This window comes from Mustela nigripes, chromosome 13 (genome assembly GCF_022355385.1).
Source record: "Mustela nigripes isolate SB6536 chromosome 13, MUSNIG.SB6536, whole genome shotgun sequence".
NCBI lineage: Eukaryota > Metazoa > Chordata > Mammalia > Carnivora > Mustelidae > Mustela > Mustela nigripes.
In genome coordinates, this window is record NC_081569.1 from 12,509,143 (window position 1) to 12,524,059 (window position 14,917).

General features: G+C 41.4%; 2 long non-coding RNA genes across 3 annotated transcripts in view; both read left to right on the forward strand.

Annotated features, from left to right (window-relative positions):
- The window catches only part of LOC132029094 (uncharacterized), a 60,290-nt gene that overhangs the window by 16,561 nt on the left and 28,812 nt on the right, over positions 1-14,917 (forward strand). The gene's annotated exons all lie outside the window — the stretch shown is intronic.
- LOC132029093 (uncharacterized) lies at positions 53-5,501 on the forward strand. Its single transcript, XR_009407701.1, has 3 exons — positions 53-149; positions 4,049-4,193; positions 5,337-5,501. It is a non-coding gene; the product is annotated as an uncharacterized LOC132029093 (long non-coding RNA).

Genomic DNA, 14,917 nt, shown 5'->3' on the forward strand with positions numbered 1-14,917 from the left:
AGACAGAGATCACAGGTAGAGAAGCAGGCAGAGAGAGAGGAGGAAGCAGGCTCCCCGCGAAGCAGAGAGCCCGATGTGGGGCTCGACCCCAGGATCCTGGATCATGACCTGAGCTGAAAGCAGAGCCTGTAACCCACTGAGCCACCCAGGTGCCCCAATCTCTTTCTTTTTAAGTTTTTTTTTTTTCCTTCACATATACAGTCTGTACATTGGCAGTTTTTCTGTTTTTCTTCATCAAGATGCCAGATCTTAAGAAAATATATCTTTGTGCATTGGTCTTTTCATATAAAACTGAGTTCTTTTATTTTTAGGTGAGTTTGGGAGGGGATGAAGAACAAAGGAAAGTTCACTTGGGGAGTGTTTGTTTGTTTGTTTGTTTGGTCTTTTTCTTTTTTTGGCTTATTTTATGGGTGGTTTAAATTGGCCATGCCTACTTCCTTTTAGGAGAGATATGCCCCATATAAAGGAATATGCTTGAGTGAATAATTAAGTTTGGCCCTACATGGCTGGCTCCTGCACCTAACTCATAGGCTGGGGCTCCAGGGAAGGGAGACCTCATGGATATAGAAATGACAAGGATTTGCTGCCAGGAATTACAACTCACTAAAGGGGTAACTGGGTGGCTCAGTCATTAAACATCTGCCTTCAGCTCAGGTCATGATCCCAGGGTCCTGAGATTGAGTCCTGCATCAAGCCCCGTATCGGGCTCCCTATTCAGTGAGAAGCCTGCTTCTCCCTCTCCCACTCCCTTTGTTTGTGTTCCCTGTTTGGCTGTGTCTCTCTCTGTCGACTAAATAAATCAAATCTTAAAAAAAAAAAAAAAAAAAAAAGACACATTTCCCAGTGCTATCTATAGATGGGCTTTTGCTGTGTTTGTGCTTTTAATTAGCCAAGTAGGAAGAATTACACAAATAGAACCATTTAACTAAGTCCTAAAAGTAAAAAAATATTCAGCAGAATTATTAAATAGTTGAATTGTGTTTTGGTTAGAAGGACTAACTTAGAAAAATTGTTAAGGCACTCTTTCACAGAACACTGTATACTTTAAAATCAATTTCACTGGGATCCATGTATTCAAAATGTTATTATTAGAAAGGGATCTTACACTAGTATTCATTGTAACCCTTAGAAAATATTGAGGTATTGTTGACCTTTAATAAAGTTTAAATATTCAAGTGTATGATTTAATAAGTTTTGCCCTGTTTATGTAACACTATTATTTAATTGTTGACCTATAATAAAATGTACCCACTTAAGTGGACCCACTTTTAAAGTTTTGAAGTATTTATACATCCACAAACCCATCATCACAATCAAGACAGTGAACAGGGACGGTTAAGCAGCTGCCTTCCGCTCAGGTCATGATCCCAACATCCTGGGATCGAGTCCCACATCGGGCTCCTTGCTCCGCAGGGAGCCTGCTTCTCCCTCTGCCTCTGCCTGCCATTCTGTCTGCCTGTGCTCGCTCGCTCTCTCTCTCTGATAAGTAAATAAAATCTTAAAAAAAAAAAAAAAAGACAGTGAACATATCCATCTTCCAAAGTTTCTGTGTGCCTCTTGGCAATCCTTCCTTGCTTTCTATGACTGTAGATCCACTCACATTTTCTAGAGTTTATATAAATGAAGTCTACAGAAGATATTCTATGTCTATCTGGCTTCTTTCATTCCGGATAATTATTTCTTAGTTCATCCAAGTTGTGTACAACAGCAGCTCATTCTGTTGTTTCCATTGTGTGGATATACCATAATGTATTTATATACTCACTTGGTGATGGACATTTGGATTCTTTCCAATTTATAGCAATTACAAATAAGGCTGCTGTGAATATTTGTATACAAATATTTGAAAGAACATATGCTTTCTTTTCTCTTGAGTAAATAGCTAGGAGTAGAATGGATCATATGGCACATGGATGTTTAATTTTTAAAGTAACTGCCAATGATTTTCCAAAGTGGATATACCATTTTACATTTCCAATAGCAGTGTTTGAGAGTTCCAATTTTTCCACCCATTTTCCAGCACTTTATATGGTTTTTATATAATTTTATATATTTGTAATATTATATAAAATATATAAATATTAATATATAATATAGGTCTAAATATTTAATATCTAATTTTAATGTGTAAATATTATATAAATATATAAATATAAAATATTTATGTATTTGCAATAATTTTATATAGTTGCAATGTTTGGGCTCTTTTAGCCATACTAAAAGTTATGTAGTGATATCTCCTTGTGGTTTTAATTTGCATTTTTGAATAACTTCTCAAAGTCTACCATGTTTGTATATACTAATTTGCCATCAATATATCTCCTATGGTAAAATATTCAATCAGATTTTTTGCCCATTTTTTAAAATTGTACTGGTTTTTTTGAGTTTTGAGTATTCTTTACATAGTCTGGATTCAAGACGTTTATCAGTTAAGCTTTGAAAATATTCTACTAGTCTGAGGCTTATATTTTTATACACCCAACAGTGTTATTTGAAGAGCAGACATTTAAAAAATGTTGAAGAATGTTTAAAAAAATATTAGATTATAAACATGCTTTGAGGTTGGATCTAAAAAAATTTGTTTTGCCTAATCTGAAGTCTACAATGTTAAATTTATTGACATAGTATTTATAAAATTCCCTTGGGGTTGCCAGGGTGGCTCAGTCAATCAAGAGACAGACTCTTGATTTTGACTCTGGTCATGATCTCAGGGTCATGAGACTGAGCACCCTGTCAGGGCTTGTGCTCAGTGCGAAGTCTGCTTGGGGTTCTCTCTCGCCCTCTGCCCCTCCCCACCACTCTCTCTTTCACTTTCTCTTTAAAATAAATAAATTAATTACTTAATTAAATAAAATAAAAGAAAGAAATTAGAAAAAGTCCATAAAATTTCCTTGAGGTTCACTACTATCTGTAGAATCAGCTGTAATGTAATCTATCCCATTAGTAATTTGGGTCTTCTTTTCTCCACATCAAGCCTGGCTAGTTTGTCAATATTACATATTATCAATCTTCTCAAATAATTTTAGTTTCATTTATTATCTCTAGTAATAATTTTTTTCTGTCTTCTGTTTCATTAATTTCCATTTCTATTTGCTTTTTTCTTCTTTGGATCAAATGTGCCTTTACTGTTTTGTAGATTCTTAAGGTAAACACGTAAGCCATTAACTTAAGACATGTGTTCTATTTAATAGAATTGTCTGGTGGTATAAATATCATGTTAGTGTTATTTTACAGTAGTCAAAATTTACCATGCTGTGTTTTTATTTTCTTTTTCTATTCAACATAGTTCCCGATTCTCCTTTTGGCTTTTTTCATTGATAAATGGAATCTTTCAAAATTTATTGAGATTTGTTTTCTGGCTTAATATTTATTAAGATTTGTTTTCTAATCCGTGCCACACAGAGAGCCTGATGTGGGGTTCCATCCCAGGACCCTGGGATCATGACCCGAGCCAAAAGCAGAGGCTTTAACCCACTGAGCCCCTCAGGTGCCCCCCAAATCATAACTTTATAAAATGTTCCATTTGTGGTTGAGAAGAATGTATATTCTGATTGGAGTGGGTTTTTCTATATATGTAAAGTAAGTCAGGTTTGTTGATAATTTTGTTCAATTTTTCTCTATCCTGGCTGACTTTGTCTGCTCACTCTATCAATTATTGAAGGAAGGGGATACAAATCTCTGATTCTCTTGGTAAATTTGTTTTTGCAGTTTCCGTAGATTTTGTTTTAAATCTCTCTTAGATACATAAACATTTTTGGTTGTTTGTCTTCTTGACAGACCCTTTTACCATCATAAAATTACCTTATTTATTTCTACTAATATTCTTTGAAATTTACCTTGTGGGATACTGATATACCCACTCTTCTTGGTTTTTATGGGGTTTTTTGTTGTTGTTTTGGTTTGGTTTTTGTTTTGTTTTGTTTTTTAGTGCTATCATAGCATACTTTTTTCATCCTTATTTTTATTCTATTTACATTGCTATAGAGATCATTTCTAGCATAAAGGTAGGTCTTTTTTAAAAATATATATATATTTATTTATTTGACAGATCACAAGCAGACAGAGAGGCAGACAGAGAGGGAGGGGGAAGCAGGCTCCCCGCCCAGCTGAGAGCCCAACATGGGGCCTCACCCCAGGACCCAGAGACCATGACCCGAGCTGAAGGCAGAGGCCTAACCCACTGAGCCACCCAGGTACCCCGGGTCTTGTTTTTATCCAAGCTGTCATTTTGCTTCTTAATTGCAATGTCTGGGCTCTTTACCACTAATGTAATTATTGATATCATTAGGTTTACCTCTGTTTTCTTGTTGTTAGTTCCCCATTTGTCCCATTTAGTTTTTTTGTTCCCTTTTTCTTTTTTCTATCTTGTTTGGAATTAATTGAATGTAATTTTGTGATTCCATTTTTATCTCCTTCTTGGTTCATTAGCTGTGCCATTTGTTTGGTTATTTTAGTCATTGCTGTAGGGTTTGCCCTACATTTATCACAAAATGCTTGCCTTTCTCACCTCCTGACTTGTGGGTAACTGTATACATTTTACTTAATAATAAGACTGAGCAAAAGTAAAAAGTTAGGAAAGAAGAAAGAGAGAGAAAGGGAGAAGAGAAGAGAATCAAGGAAAAACAGAAGGAAGAAAGAAAAAGCAGAGAGAGAGAAAGAGAACAAAACAGAACTTTAATCTCTCTCTCTCTTTTTTTTTTAAGATTTTATTTATTTATTTGACAGAGATGACAAGTAGGCAGAGAGGCAGGCAGAGAGAGAGGAAGGGAAGCTCCCTGCTGAGCAGAGAGCCCAATGCGGGGTACCTGGGATCACGACCCTAGCCGAATGTAGAGCCACCCAGGCGCCCCAAACTTTAATCTCTTCATGGCAATTCCAAAACCCAACAAGTTCTGCAAACCAGAGATTATCATGTTATGTTTTACAGTAATACCTAGCCCAAAGTGGCATGACGCTGTTCAGTGTCTGTGTCATTATTCACAGATTTTGCTCAGAAAGTCATGTGGAAAGAGTTAGTTAGCACAGCAGCCCTGAGACTGCTCCTGCTTAAAAAAGCCTCTTTGCATGATTGGCTCATGCCTGGCATCTGGGAACTTGGATTTGGGGAGGGTTGCCACCGTCCCTGACTCCTAAGAGTAGCTTACTAAGCCAAGTTGTTCTTGGAAACAATATAGCTTGTCCCGAAAGCCTGTTTTTTCTTACGGGAGTCTTAAATTTTGGTCTGTGCAAGGCAAAGCGTGTTTATGTGTCGAGTCCCCGATAAAAACCCTGGGTGCTGAATCTTCGATGAGCTTCCTTGGCAAACATCATTTCACATGTGTTCTTGCAATTTGCAGCTGGAGAAATCAAGTGCATCCTGTGTGACCCCATTGGGAGAAGACTCTGGAAGCTTATGCCTGGTTTCCTCTGGACTTTGCCCCTTGAGCTTTTTATCTTTGCTGATTCTACTTTGTGTCCTTTTGTTATAATAAATCGTAGCCATGAGCGTGACTGTATATTGACTCCTGCCAGTCCTTCGAGCAAATTGCCAGGTCTGGGATGGTCTTGGGAACCCCTGACAGGGAAGTGAATGTGACTGAGTTTAGGAATTTATTTGAAAGCTCTGATTCCCCACCCCCCCTTTTTTTTTCCTCTAAACTGTATATGACCTGTGATTTGGGATAAAAGATTGTGTAACTGTATCCACAAACACCCATACAGTAAAATATAGTTTGTGTGTATAACTTGCCGGGAAGTTTTTATGAACTACTGATCTTTCCCAGGTAGCATCAATCATGGTGCCTTAGACTAGAATGATGATGTTGGAAAGTGCTAGTAATAATAATAATAATAACAGCTAACATGTCTTGAGTTCTCCTGCCCAGCATCAGACAATATTTGTAACCTTTACAATAACTCAGCAAAGTGCATAGTATCAGCATTCCCTTTTGGCTGTTGTTGAAAAGTTCACAAGGGTGGGAGATGGGACGTCAGCTCACGTGGACCTGGACAGATGCCTACACCTGAACGTCAATGCCACGGGGAGTGAGTCTGCTCCGCACAGAGCTCATTTCTCTATTTTCTTTCAAAAGTGCTTTTCCCCTCACTCACAGATTCACTTCTGGGATTTTCAAGTGTCTGTGCCTCAGGCTTATTGACAGAATTACACACAGACTATTTGCTTCCCTCAGTGAGTGCTGCTAGTTGGCAGCAGTAAATGTGCTTTTGTGTTCCCTCGCTGGGCTTTTTGTCCTTTTACCATGTAATCACTACCATATGTTGACTCCCATTCACACAAGTGACCTTGTATTGTATTAAGCAATATCCTGAGTGCAGAAAAAAGCAAACTTTATCAATCCTACTTATAGCAGAGGGGAAAAAAAAGGCACAGAAGAGAGGAGGGACAATGGGGAGTCCAAATGAAACCTAGATGCCAGGTCTCAAACAAGCCTCCGACCCGGCAGGCCAGACAGAGGGGTTTAAGATGCGGCTGACTTCAGCTTGGCATATCCTTAACACTTCCAGGCTCGTAGCTCTCTGAGAAAGCTACACTTGGGTGTCCATTTGGAGCTGGTAGAAAAACATAACAAAGGACCTATGGGGAAAGGCTCACAGCTGAAGAGACCCTGAACTAAGAAACAGGAGATCTTGGTCTCGTCAATGGTGCTTCTCCTTCCTTGGAGTGTGACGCTGGGCATGTTGCTTAGCTTCCCTGAACCTCAGCTGTTGCCAACCACAAAACAGCGTTGTTCAAAGCTACCCTTGAAGTCCCCTTCAATGCAAAAATTCACTGATCATCCAAAATATAAACATTCTGGGTCAAAATAGGTTTCACAAGATGTATCTGAAGAAAGAAAAAAAAAAAAAAAGACTTGTTGTCAATTAAACATTCTCCTTAAAGACTTTAAAAAAGTGCTTAAAGTCAGTATCTGTAGCAGAGTTTCAAGAAGCCTTCCTACCCTCAATTCTCTGACACATAAGCTTAATCTTAATATGTCCTCTAATCTCTGTGAGGTTTCAGAGAGTCTGCCAGAAGAATGCCAGAAGCTTAATGTTGTTTCAGAGATTTTATTTATTTATTTATTTATTTATTTGGAAGAGAGAAATAGAGACTGCCCACTAGTGGGGGGAGGGGGAGAGGGAGGGGGACAAGCAGACTCCATGCTGAGCTCTGAGCCCCACGCGGGCTCCATCTCAAAGACCCTGAGATCATGACCTGAAGAATCAAGTGTTGGATGCTTCACCAACTGAACCATCCAGGCTTCATGCTCTAGGACCAGCGCATTCCACCCAAATACATTGAATGCCATCTTTCTTCCTTCAGGAATAGATTATTTTGTCTCTACTGAGGAGGTTCTGAGAAACATTTCAATGTTTAAGACTGCCTAATGCTTTCTGTGCAACCGTTGCACTAGGGATCATCTCAAAAGACATGGGAGACAATAAATACAACGATAAAAGGGCTGGACTTGGAGAAGAAGGACAGGCTTTGGGTGCTAGGTCACTCGTCGCTAACTGGGTGACCTGGACATGCTCGGGTGAGGTGAGGACAAGAGACGATTCTGCTTCTTGATGAGCTGTGGATACGAAGGAAATGGGAGGCCGAGGGTTACCTGCGGGTACCTGCCACCCACAGTGCGGGTCCCGAGATGTTCATAGCAAATGCCTCTGAGCTAGTGCTACTTGGGAAGACCTAGGAGGGAAGGTATTACCACTGTGTTCAGTTGTTTGCCCAGGTGGTGATGTGTTTTAATTTGAATGCTGTGATGGCTAAGTTTATGAGTGACCTTGAGGGACTACAGGATTAAACATTATTTCTGGGTGTGTCTAACACCTGATTAAACATCATTTCTGGGTGTGCCTGTGAAGATGTTTCCAGAAGAGATTAGCATTAGAAAAGGTGAACTGACGAAAGCAAATGGCCCTGTGCAGTGTGGGTAGGCACCACCCTACCCAGTCTCTTAAACACCTGAATCTCTCTCTGCCTGACTGCTGAAGGGAGATCTCTTCTCACCCTCAAGGCTCCTGGTTCTCAGAAATTCACACTTGACCTGGAATCTACACCACCAGCACTCAGGCCTTTGAACTATTCCATGAGCAAATTCCTTATAATAAATCATTATCTATTTATCTATCTATCTATCTATCTATCTATCTATCTCCTATTGGTTCTGTTTCCCTCGAGAATCTTGACTAATACAAGCACCAAGAAGGAAGTAAAAGGTTAAATAATAGACCAAGTAATGATTTAAGGAGTTGTTAATAACGGTGGTGTTACTAATAGTAGGTTAAATGTATTGAATGCTTATTGTGTATACTCTGGCGCTTTGTACTCCCGCTACATTAATTCTTTCAATATACCATCATAGTATTTGTACTAAGCAGATGAGAAAATTGAGGTCCAAAGGAGTTGAACCTATTCAAGACCACTCACCGGTGAGTGGCAAAGCTATCTTTTATTTTTTTTTTACTTTTATTTTTTTAAAGATTTTGTTTATTTATTTGACAGACAGAGACCACAAATAGGCAGAGAGGCAGGCAGAGAGAGAGAGGAGGAAGCAGGCTCCCTGCTGAGCAGAGAGCCTGATGCGGGGCTCGATCCCAAGACCCCGGGATTATGACCCGAGCCGAAGGCAGAGGCTTCAACCCACTGAGCCACCCAGGCGCCCCCAAAGCTGTGTTTTAAACCAGAGTCCAATTCTATAGTCCATTTTTATATACAAAACAAACAGCAAATATCATAGCAGGAATAGCTTCGGGAGACAATCATCTACATAAATTTATACGTTAAAAACTTGGTATTTAAAACTTTTGGGGCACCCAGATGGCTCAATTGGTTGAGTGTCTGACTCAATCTCGGCTCAGGTCTTGATCTCAGGGTCATGAGTTTGAGCCACACATTGAGCTCCGGGCTGGATGTGGAGCCCGCTTAAAAAAAAAAAAATCTTAAAACTTTGAGCAATGAGAAACAAAAAACACAAGAAACAAGTGTTGACAAGGATGTGGAGACACGGAACACTTGTGCTCTGTTGGTGGGAATGAAAACTGGTGTGGCCACTGTGAGAAATAGTATGAAATTTCCTCAGAAATGTAAAACTAGAACTACTCTATGATCCAGTAATCACACTACAGGGAATTTATAAAAAAAAAAAATACAAAAACATGAATTCTAAAAGATATACACACCCTTTGTTTATTGCCCCATTCTCTACCACAGCCCCGTTATGGAAGCAGCCCAATGGCCAATCAATAGGTAAATGGATAAAGAAGGTGTGGTATACATACACAATGAAATATTATTCAGCCCTATAAAGGATGAAATCTTGCCATTTGCAATGACATGGACGGAACTACAGGGTATTACGCTAAGCGAAATAAGTCCGTCAGAGAAAGACAAAAACCATACGATTTCACTCAGATGTGGAATTTAAGAAACAAAACAAAGGAACAAAGAAAAAGAGAGAGAGAGAGAGAAACCAAGAAACAGACTTTTAATTATAGAAAACAAACTGATGGTGGCCAGAGGGGAGGTGGGTGGGGGATGGGAGATAGGAGTGACGGGGACTAAAGATGGCACTTACCGTCATGAGCACTGAGTAGTGTATGGAACAGTTGAATCATTCTATTGCACACCTGGAACCAGTAAAACACTGGGTGCTGATTTTACTGGAATTAAAATTTTAAAATTTAAGAAAATTTTTAAAGAAACAAAACACTTTGAGCACCGAGAGAGTGTATAGTTCTGCAAACTATCCTGAACAGCAGGAAGATAAATCCCAAGACAAAGGAAACCTAAACCAAAAAAAAAAAAAAAGATTAAAAGCAACTGTTCTCTTGGTCTTTCTGGTGAAAGGTTAGCATTCCCTTCTTATTAAGGAGTACTGTATTGAAACTTCACTATTTAAGCCATTTTATGAAAGTTGATCATGTGGTGAAAGAATGTGGGTTTGGTCATCTCTAACGAATCCTTAGAAATCCTTTTTTTTTTTTTTTTTAGAGATTTTTATTTATTTATTTGACAGCGAGATAGATCGAGCATAGGCAGAGCGGCAGGCAGAGGAAGAGGGAGAAGCAGGCTCTCTGTGGAGTACGGAGCCTGACGTGGAGCTTGATTCTAGAACCCTGGGATCATGTCCCGAGCTGAAGGCAGATGCTTAATGGACTGAACCCCCCAGGCACCCCAGAAATGTCTTTTTTTTTTTTAAAGATTGATTGATTGATTAGTTTGTTGGTTGATCTGAGAGAGAGAGCACAAGTGGGGCAAGGGGCAGAGAGAGAGGGAGAAGAGAAGCAGACTCCCCACTGGCAGTGGAGTCTGACTCGGGGCTCGATCTCACAATGAGCTGAAACCAAGAGTAGGACCCCTAACCGACTGAGCCACCCAGGTGCCCCAGAATCCTTAGCCATCTCTGTATATGTCGTCTTCAAGATCATTTCTAAGTGAAATATAGATGAGTATTCAATAAGCTTTTTCTTTTTCTTTTTTTTTAAGATTTTATTCATTTGACAGAGATCACAAGTAGGCAGAGAGGCAGGCAGAGAGAGAGAGGAAGGGAAGCAGGCCCCCCACTGAGCAGAGAGCCCGACTCGGGGCTCGATCCCAGGACCCTGAGATCATGACCTGAGCTGAAGGCAGAGGCTTTAACCCACTGAACTACCCAGGTGCCCCTCAATAAGCTTTTTCTGTGCAGACCCAGTAGCAAGTATGCTCAGCTCTGTGGGCCATATGATCTCCCTCACAACTATTGGGTTCTGTGAGTGTAGTGTGACATCACCCATAGACCATTCATGATTAAATGGGCGTGGCTGTATTCCAATAAAACTTCACTTACAAAAATAGGTAGCAGGTCATTTGCCAAACCTTGGCATGTAGCCGGTGTCTGCGTTAGGGAAAGCGACCAGTGAATCCCATTTTGCTCTGGACTGTCCAGCTTTTGCACAGAAATTCCTACATCCCATGAAACACCTCATTCCAAGTTGATTGCCTGAACAAGTTGATTTGCAATCAAATTCTGGGACATAGAGCACTCCAAATGTGATAACAATCAACCCTCTCTCCCCTCCCCCAAATTGCCTTTGCCAAGCTTATCGCTGTCAGCATAAAGTTATAAATTAGAAGTGCATTCTGTTAACCCCCATGTATTATGCATGCACAAGGGACGGGGACCACATACCAATTTTCTTTTCCAAAATTACTTCCATGGTGGACTTCCCACTTCTCCCACAGTTGGTCCCATCTTCAGACAAAGTTACAGACTGAGTGTTGGCAAAGTATCTGGGCATCTCCAGAGATAAAAGTGAAGTTATAATAGATGTCATTGTTGGACTAATTATTATGATTCCATGTTAGAGCGAGCCCCAGGGGGTCTGCTGAACTTCAGTGGATAAACAAAGGAAGGAGTCTTCAGGCAGTGAAGTAATACAGAGGAAAAGCAACCCCAAACAGAGCACTAATTGACTGTTTTCTTGGCAGTGTCAGACAACCTCAGCCTGGGCTTTTAAGGGTAATGTGTTGGAAATTACCGAACCTCTGATCTCTCTAGTGTCAGGAAAGTTTGGACACAATAGGGTCACAAATAATAGGCTGATGTTCATGGTATTTGAAGAGAAAATTGGTACCTCCTGTTGCTACCCATGTAGCCTTGGCCTTGGAGAAGACCCCAAGTCCTTGGGCTTCGGTGTTCCCATCTTCCAAGCAATAATAAAGCAAATACCTCATACGGTTCTGGTGACAACGAAGGTGACATTTCTTGTGAATTTGCCTAATGTAGGGAGTATGTGATTTTACACATGATCTGATCTGCCATGAGGCTGCTTCCTTGGTGGGGTTCTGCATTTGGGGAACTCACTTTGTATTGGTGAGTCAGGGATGGAAGGGAGCTTTGCCGTTGTGAAATCTGGGTGAGGGTGTGCGCTTCCCTCTGTACAGGCTGTCTCTAACCTTGGACCAGTTACTTCCCTTCTTCGGGGTCTAGTTTCTCATTTATAAATGGACCCAATGGTTTTCTCTCCACAGGCTGTTCTGGGGCATAAATAAATTAGCAGATGTTAAAAGACTTACCATATGAGTCATACAAACAGTTACCGTATCTGCAAACATGCCTGCTGGGAGCGCAGACAAGGATGCAGGTGGGGTTCCTACATGGGGAGGGGAACGTGGGGGGGCAGGGCGCTCTCAAGGAAAAAAAGAATCAAAACCCACAGGTGGATGTCACCTCAACCTGGACTCAAACCATGACTTTATCTCATACCGGCGAGTTTCTTTTTTTTTTTTTTTCTTTTTAAGATTTTATTTATTTGTTTGAGAGAGAGAGCACGCGAGAGCACAGACAGACAGAGAGGCAGGCAGAGGCAGAGGGAGAATCAGACTCCCTGCCCAGTAAGCAGCCCGATGTGGGGCTCAATTCCAGGACCGTGGGATCATGACCTGGGCCGAAGGCAGCGGCTTAAGAGACTGATCCACCCAGGTGTCCCTATACCTGAAAGATTCTTTTTTTTTTTTTTTAAGATTTTATTTATTTATTTGATAGAGAGAAATCACAAGTAGACGGAGAGGCAGACAGAGAGAGAGAGAGAGGGGAAGCAGGCTCCCTGCTGAGCAGAGAGCCCGATGCGGGACTCGACCCCAGGACCCTGAGATCATGACCTGAGCCGAAGGCAGGGGCTTAACCCACTGAGCCACCCAGGTGCCCCACCTGAAAGATTCTTAATGCATCCGGGACCTCGAGGTATCAACTGAGCTTACAACCTATGTAAGAGAGCTGGGAATGGAAGATTGAACAGTGGCCGGGAAGAGGGACAGAGGCACCGAAGAAGGAGGGCTCCAGGCAGGAGGAGTATTTCAAGATTCCTGTCTAGGGGCTCCTGGGTGGCTTAGTTGGTAGAGTGTCTGGCTCTTGGTTTCAGCTCAGGTCATGTCAGGCTTTTAGGATCGGGTCTCCTGTTAGGCTTCACACTTAACGGGGAATCTGCTTGAGGTTTTCTCCCTCTGCCCCTCCCCCCACTCATTCTCTCTTTTAAAAATAAATAAATAAATATTTAAAAAAAAATAACGGGAAAAAACCAAAAGCAAACTCCATGCTTCCCCCTTCAGCTCCTCCTCCCGACGCACCCCCAGAAATGCAATGGTGTTACCAGGAAACGAAAGCACAGCACGGCCACCATGGAAAGCTTTGATCTCTTCCCCTTTTAAGGCTGCTTCCCTCTCCTTGGGACTTGTGCTAAGAAGTTGGACTGTACAATTCGTATCATTTAAGAGAGAAGGAGTATTAGGGAGCTGAAGGGGCAGCCACATGGCAAACATGAAAGGCTGCTCCAAGACATCTTTATAAGCTCCATTCCCATCGGGGTCCTTCTCAGAGCCACCTCCCTGCAGAGCTAACTGAGGCTTCAAGACCCAGCCTACTTATGCCCTGCCCTTCAACACGGGGCTTTATTTTATCCTGCGATTGCTAGGGAGAGCTACAGACAGCAACTAGCGACAGCGATAGATAGCATTGCCTCTTCTCATTGTCATCTTCGGTTTCATTTAGGTTCGGCTGCCTTAAGCCCTGGAAAAGCTTTACTTAAAGGACTGGGCTCTGCCTTTCCAGGTTTATCAAAATAAAGCAGAAGTCGGGCTGGCTAGTTTTAAGGGCACAAAGGAAAACACGGTTTGGGGACGGGAGGTTTTGAATTGCAGGAGGCAAATATAGCAGGCTCCTGCATAAGACTTTAAACATCCAAATATTTAAAATAACTGCCCCCACGGCCTCCATCTGAATTCTCCTGCCTTTGTTATCAACAGAAAGCGAGCTGCTCAGCAGCAGGTCTTCCTAAATTCCAAGGATTAAACCGCACAGATTGCCTTTGCGATTCAACAGCACATTCTAGAATGAAGAGTGTTTTTGTACCAATGCCTTTCCTTTGGGGAATTTGTAGAACAGCTCTCAGTTTTTGAGACTTTAATTTGGAAATGATAATAGTTAATTTACTGAGTGCTTTAGTGTGCGAGGTAGGGACCTTTCAAGGACTTTATATATAAGATCATTAAACTCTGACAAAACCGTGTAAGATACATAGGATGAAGAAATTGAGACTCTGATAATTTGCCAGAAATCAAAGAACTAGTGAGTAACCGCGATCCAGAGTATAAGAAAGAAAGTGTATTAGAGATTTAAGGGCTAGTGGATCTTCCACATTCCAAGTCATGCCTTGTCCATCAGGCCTCACCTCTGATGCATGCGAAATAAATATCACCATATTTCTCCAAGTTTAGGATGGTATCGATGGTAAGATGCTCTTGTATATCTCAAACGGGAAAATCGTCTGTGGCTTAAACTGATGATTAATTCCAAGACATGTTTGGACTTCAGAGATATAAAAACATAGGGGGGAAAGTACCTTTTCATATTCACGAAGAATGATCCTTTAAAAGCCAGCCAGTCTGAAATGCAAGGAACAGAATCATTAACTGCTGGCCCAGCTTGGGTGTAACCTTCGGGGAGCCCAGGCATATCCTGGGTCCCATCTGGCTTTCCCCAAAACTCAGGATAAAATTCAGGCGGTAATTCAGGATGGTACCTGCAGGTGGCAGTGCAGGCCACCGGATCTGGCCTTTGGTCTTCCCCAGCAGGGTTTCAGAGGGACCTGCTGGCCTCAGGTCAGGTTCCCAGACCTTCAATTTTTGTTCACCCTTCTGACCTGTTCCAAACCTCGGGGTCTTTTGCGTTTCCTTTTGCTCCAGTCTGGTGTCTTCTTTCTCCACATTTACGAAGTCCAAAACCAGGTAGACTCATGTGAGAACAAATGTGTCCTTCCTATCCCCCCAGAACCAAATCAGAAGTTTGGTGTCTTATTTTCGTATTAGTCTATGATGTTTGGGTGCCCTGGTTATATACCTCTGGAGAATATCCTAGATATAAGCTCAAGATAGAGATTATTCTAAGGGCGCCAGGGT